The following is a 7,413-nucleotide window of genomic DNA, read 5'->3' as shown; positions in this document are numbered from 1 at the left end:
ATTATTCGTGCTACCTCGCGCAAATCCGGGTATTACTCGCGCTACCCATCACACATGGTGTCTGGTGGGGCGCGCCACTTTCGGCCTCCTGACAGAGCTGCATTCCAATGGCTTTAACTTTTGCATACGAATTTGGATTGGAACGATTTTTATATCAAAATCGATAGTTTCAACGAGACGAAGAGAATCTGTGTAGATCATTTTTCCATACGGGGCAGTCTTGGCGGCGTAATGAGCCGAATAGTGTTCTCAATTCAAAATCTTAGTATTTTAAACACAACTTCGGCCTTCGAGATGTGATCGGATGGCGATGGCCCAAACTTCAAAGATGTTCATATCGACAATACAAAACTTATTTATGTAGACCACTTCTCCATTTGAGGCCATATTAATTAAGTTTTTGACCGTGCCAAAATTTGGTGTCAACACCTTCGGGTCATAGTTATTAGCTATATGGCTTCTTCTCTCTCTTTGATTCTCAATACAAAGTTCTCCTCGATCTTCTTGGAGATCTATTCGATGTAATATTTTTTACGGTGTATTTGTCGAGATCCGATGAATTGTGGGTTTATGATCAAGATTGTCTATGAACAATATTTGATTCTTCTCTGAATTCTTATATGTATGATTTGATATCTTTGCAAGTCTCTTCGAATTATTAGTTTGGTTTGGCCTACTAGATTGATCTTTCTTGCAATAGGAGAAGTGCTTAGCTTTGGGTTCAATCTTGCGGTGTCCTTTCCTAGTGACAGCAGGGGCAGCAAGGCACGTATTGTATTGTTGCCATCGAGGATAAAAAGATGGGGTTCATATCATATTGCTTGAGTTTATCCCTCTACATCATGTCATCTTGCTTAATGCGTTACTCTGTTCTTCTGAACTTAATACTCTAGATGCATGCTGGATAGCGGTCGATGTGTGGAGTAATAGTAGTAGATGCAGAATCGTTTCGATCTACTTGTCACGGACGTGATGCCTATATACATGATCATGCCTAGATATTCTCATAACTATGCGCTTTTCTATCAATTGATCGATAGTAATTTGTTCACCCACCGTAAGATATGCTACCTTGAGAGAAGCCACTAGTGAAAACTATGGCCCCCGGGTCTCTTTTCCATCATATTATATCTCTTTTATTTACATTGCATCTCGTTTACTATTTTCAATCTATACAACAAAAATACCAAAAATATTTATCTTATTATCTCTATTAGATCTCACTTTTGCAAGTGGCCGTGAAGGGATTGACAACCCCTTTATCGCGTTGGTTGCAAGGTTCTTATTTGTTTGTCCAGGTACAAGGTAACTTGCGTGTAACCTCCTACTGGATTGATACCTTGGTTCTCAAAAATAGAGGGAGATACTTATGCTACTTTGCTGCATCACCTTTTCCTCTTCAAGGGAAAACCAACGCATGCTCAAGAGGTAGCAAGAAGGATTTCTGGCGCCGTTGCCGGGGAGGCTTACGCCAAGTCAAGTCAAGATTTGATCTCTCGACAACTCGCCAATTTCTGGCATCGTTGCCGGAAAGATCTACGCACAAGTCAAGACATACCAAGTACCCATCACAAACTCTTATCCCTCACATTACATTATTTGCCATTTGCCTCTTGTTTTCCTCTCCCCCACTTCACCCTTGCCATTTTATTCGCCCTTTTTCCGTTAGCCTCTTTTCGCTTGCTTCTTGTGTTCTTGGGTGTTTGTGTGCCTATTTGCCCTGATGGCTTTACCGAAAAACGTTGATCCCCACCTTAGAAGGTTGGAAGAGATTGAAAACAATGTTAGAAGCTTTATGTCTTTGTAGTTCGAGCATAATAATTTCGTCAGAAATGAGCTTAAAGAACAAAAAAGTTTTATGGAATACATGAATAAAGAGCTTGATGATATGTCTAAGGAATTTATGGTCTGGAATCTCAGTTTGCTTAGCTTGAAAATTTGGTAGGCCAAATTTCGGATAAGCAGGCCACCTTAGTTAATAAGATGGCCGCTAAACCAGAAGATCGAGACAAAAATAATGATGAAGATCTGAAAGTGATTGATGCATCTCATATTAAATCTTCGTTTTCCAATATGAATCTTGATAAAGATGGGACTGGAGATGAGTCAACTTCTGCTAAAAGGCGTCCCAATGATTCGGAGTTTTTAAATCTTGATGCAAAAATTGGTAAAGGTGGGATTGAAGAGGTCAAAACTTTAATAGCAATGAACCCACTATTTTGGATTTCAAGGAATTTAATTATGATAATTGCTCTTTGATAGATTGTATTTCCTTGTTGCAATCCGTGCTAAATCCTCCTCATGCTTATAGTCAAAATAAAGCTTTTACCAAACATATCGTTGATGCTTTAATGTAATCTTATGAAGAAAAACTTGAATTAGAAGTTTCTATCCCTGGAAAACTTTATGACGAGTGGGAACCTACTATTAAAATTAAGATTAAAAATCATGGATGCTATGCTTTGTGTGATTTGGGTGCTAGTGTTTTCACGATTCATAAAACTTTGTGTGATATGCTAGGTTTTCATGAATTTGATGATTGTTCTTTAAATTTGCATCTTGCGGATTCCACCATTAAGAAACCTATGGGAAGGGTTAATGATGTTCTTATTGTTGCAAATACGAATTATGTGCCCGTAGATTTCATTGTCCTTGATATATATTGTAATCATTCATGTCCTATTATTCTTGGTAGACCTTTCCTTAGAACGATTGGTGCAATCATTGATATGAAAGAAGGGACTATTAGATTACAATTTCCATTAAGGAAAGGCATGGAGCACTTTCCTAGGAAGAAAATTAAATTACCTTATGTATCTTTTATGAGAGCCACTTATGAATTGAATACCAAAGATGGTAATACCTAGATCTATTCTTGTTTTTATGCCTAGCTAGGGGCGTTAAACGATAGCGCTTGTTGGGAGGCAGCCTAATTTTATTTTTGTTCTTTACTTTTTGTTCCTATTTAGTAATAAATAATTCATCTAGCCTCTGGTTAGATGCTGTTTTGTATTTTAGTTAGTGTTTGTGCCATGTAAAACCTTTAGGATAACCTACGATGATAGTTAATTTGATCTTGCTGAAAAACAGAAACTTTTGCACGCACAAGATTAATTTTCATAAATCACACAAACGTGATTTTCAGTTGATTATTTTTGCAGAAGATCAATAAACCAATTACCTAGGACATCCTAATTTGGTAGAAGTTTTGGGATTCCAGAAGTATTCGAGAGTTACAGATTGCTACAGACTGTTCTGTTTTTGACAGATTCTGTTTTTCATGCGTTGTTTGCTTATTTTGATGAATCTATGGCTAGTATCGGGGGGTATGAACCATAGAGAAGTTGGAATACAGTAGGTTTAACACCAATATAAATAAATAATGAGTTCAATACAGTACCTTAAAGTGGTGGTTTGTTTTCTTGCACTAACGGACCTCATGAGATTTTCTGTTAACTTTTGTGTTGTGAAGTTTTCAAGTTTTCGGTAAAGATTTGATGGATTTTGGAATAAGGAGTGGCAAGAATCTTTACCCATACGCATCCCCAAGCTTAGGCTCTTGCCACTCCTTATTCCATAATCCATCAAACCTTTACCCAAAACTTGAAAACTTCACAACACAAAACTCAACAGAAAATCTCATGAGCTCCGTTAGTGCAAGAAAACAAACCACCACTTTAAGATACTGTAATGAACTCATTCTTTATTTATATTGGTGTTAAAACTACTTTATTCCAACTTCTCTATGGTTCATACCCCCCGATACTAGCCATACATTCATCAAAATAAGCAAACAACACACGAACAACATAATTTGTCAAAAACAGAACAGTCTGTAGTAATCTGTAACTTTCGAGTACTTTTGGAACCCCAAAAATTCTACCAAAATAGGAAGTCCTAGGCAATTTGTTTATTAATCTTATGCAAAAAGAATTAACTAAAAATCATGTTTTCGTGATTCATTAAATTATTCTCGTGTGCGCAAAAGTCTCTGTTTTTCAGCAAGATCAAAATAACTATCACCCAAGATAATCCTATAGGTTCTACTTGGCACAAACACTAATTAAAACATAAAACCACATCTAACTAGAGGCTAGATGAATTATTTATTACTAAACAGGAACAAAAAGCAAAGAACAAAAATAAAATTGGGTTGCCTCCTAACAAGCGCTATCGTTTAACGCCCCTAGCTAGGCATAAAAGCGAGAACAGATCTAAGTATCACCATAATGATAAGGTAAATCACGAAAACTCATCTCATATTCCCTACGTTCAGCAGCAAGTTTTCTTTGTGGCAAGCAAAAGTAATCAAAAGGGATAAATTTAATGGGACAGAAGTCCCCAAGATCAAGCTCGGGAGGTATGGGTTCCTCCATTGGCCCCTCATATTGCACAACCAATTCATCATTATAAGCATTCTTTTGGCAAAAAGTCATGAGCCTTTGCTCAAGATAAAATCCTAACCCATTGTTTTGAATAGCAAAATCATGATTAAGTTTGGAGAATCTATCAACTAGAACATTGGCAGGAACCTTTTGTCACGCCCAATATGCGACCCTATCCAAAAGGAACTCGAAGGTCCCACCAAGGATAGACCCGCATATTGAAACGCTTTTGCAAGGTGGATATCATTACATCAACATTACATAATAGATGGGGATACATACATAAGGCATACAATGCCACACGAATACAACATCACAATACATAAGAGCATCATCTGCCTATGGATGAAACACAAACAGAAACTCAAACGACATCCACCCTGCTAGCCCAGGCTGCCGACCTGGAACCTATCCCCTGATCGAAGCAGAAGCAGAAGAAGAACTCCAAGACAAGCAAACATCGCTCTCGCGTCATGATCATCGCAAAACCTGTACCTGCAACTGTTGTTGTAGTAATCTGTGAGCCACGAGGACTCAGCAATCCCATTACCATGGGTATCAAGACTAGCAAAGCTCAATAGGAAAGGAAGGGGTAAAGTGGTGAGGTTCCAGCAGCGGCTAAGCATATATGGTGGCTAACATACGCAAATAAGAGCGAGAAGAGAGCAAAAGGAACGGTCGTGAAGCTAGCAATGATCAAGAAGTGATCCTGAACTCCTACTTACGTCAAACACAACACAGAAACCGTGTTCACTTCCCGGACTCCGCCGAGAAGAGACCATCACGGCTACACACACGATTGATGCGTTTTAATTCGGATCTGGTGTCAAGTTATCTACAACCGGACATTAACAAATTCCCATCTGCCAATAACCGCAGGCACGGCTTTCGAAAGATTATACCCTGCAGGGGTGTCCCCACTTAGCCCATGACAAGCTCTCGCGATCAACGAAGGAATAGACCTTCTCCCAGGAAGACCCGATCAGACTCGGAATCCCGGTTTACAAGACATTTCGACAATGGTAAAACAAGACCAGCAAGACCGCCCGATGCGCCGACAATCCCGATAGGAGCTGCACATATCTCGTTCTCAGGGCAACATCGGATGAACACTACGTACAACTAAAACCAGCCCTCGAGTTTCCCCGAGGTGGCGCTGCAAGTGGCTCTGGTTCGGACCAACACTTAGACAAGCATTGGCCCGGGGGGGTTGTAGTAAAGATGACCCTTGGGTTAATTACTCCCAAGGGAAATATAGGTGGTGGTGAGGCAAATGGTAAAACCAAGGTTGGGCCTTGCTGGAGGAGTTTTATTCAAAGCGAACTATCAAGGGGGTCCCATAAATCACCCGACCGCGTAAGGAACGCAAAATCCGGGAACATAACACCGGTATGACGGAAACTAGGGCGGCAAGAGTGGAACAAAACACCAGGCATAAGGCCGAGCCTTCCACCCTTTACCAAATATATAGATGCATTAATAATATAAGAGATATTGTGATATCCCAATAAAAATCCTGTCCACCATGGAGCAATCTTCAACTTCACCTGCAACTAGCAACGCTATAAGAGGGCTGAGCAAAGCGTTAACATAGCCAAACAATGGTTTGCATAGGAAAGGTGTCAAAGGTTAGAGGTTCATGGAAATTGGGAGGCTTGAAGAACAAGTGATAGGTAGCGCAGCAAAGCGATAGAACGAAGCAACTAGCATAGCAATGATAGTAGTGAGATCCAGGGTAGCGGTCATCTTGCCTGAAATCCCGCTAGGAAGAAGAACGAGTCCATGAAGAAGACGAACGGGAGTAGTCGAACGAATCCTCACAATCGCAACATTACCGGAACTAAGAAGAAACACCAGAAAGAAACAAACAACATGGTAAATGCACGAGCATAATCATGGCATGATGCACAAACAAGTATGATGCATGTCCGGTTTAATAAGGCATGGCATGGCAAAGTGCAACAAACAATACTACAAGTTAAGTGGAGATCAATATGCAACGAGTTGCATATTGACGAAACACCACATCAATTATTTAGTTCTCTCTCGGTTTTGTACCCAACAATATTAAATGTTATTAAACATGGCAAGGGGTGGAGCATATGAAAACTACCTATCTAGACAAGTTTAAATGAGGCCGGAACAACAAACAACAATTCCGGAAAATCCCCATATGCAAATTATGGATTTGGTACTGTTCTGCCCTAAACACAATTTTAGTGTTGTTAAATAGCAACATAAAGTGCACCATGTTAAACTAGGCATTTTTTCACCCCATTTACATATAAAGTTTATTTAAAACTGAGCTATAGTTATTTAGTTATGAATTAAATCATTTTAGCATGGCATTATGCAAATTTAAACACAAACAACATGTTAAACATTTTTAACATAGATTAAAGTGGCATATTATTAATCTACACAATTTTCTGAGCATGTTACATGTATAAATCATTTTAATCCGATGCACGGTTTGTGAGTTTTTATATGCATGAAATCTAGGGGGTTTTCTGTAAATCTGTTAATCCTGGGATAATGTTAAAATCGCTGGACAGGGAAAAAAATAGCAACGGGCCGAATCTAGTCAGCCCACAAGTGCACAGGAGAGGGGGCGGGGGCTGCTCACGCTGGGCCAAGGCCCGGTCGGTCGGAGCTGGGCCGCGGGCAGGCTGGAAGGGGGCGCTGGGCCTGGCTGGCTTCGGCTGGGCCTGGCGCTGGCTGCGGCTGCGGGCGCTGGGGAGGCCCACGCGGGTGCGGTCAACGGGCATGGGCGATGCTAGCGTGCACGCGAGCACCGACGACGAGGGCCACTCCGGCAAGGGGAGGAGGTCCGGCGAGGCGCGGGAGGGAGCCGGGGGCGCGGATCCGGTCGGGGACTAGCAGATCTGGACACGGCGGCTCCGTTCCCGGTGACGGCAAGGCCAGCCGGCGACGGGCGGAGCTCCTAGGGCGGCAGGGACCTGCGGGGAAGGAGAGAGAAAAGCCATGAGGGAGAGGGAGAAGGAAGGAAAAAGAAGGAGAGGGCGGC

Source organism: Triticum dicoccoides, chromosome 3B, assembly GCF_002162155.2.
Source record: "Triticum dicoccoides isolate Atlit2015 ecotype Zavitan chromosome 3B, WEW_v2.0, whole genome shotgun sequence".
NCBI lineage: Eukaryota > Viridiplantae > Streptophyta > Magnoliopsida > Poales > Poaceae > Triticum > Triticum dicoccoides.
The sequence above is the reverse complement of the archived record's forward strand: the minus strand, read 5'-3'. Positions refer to the sequence as shown.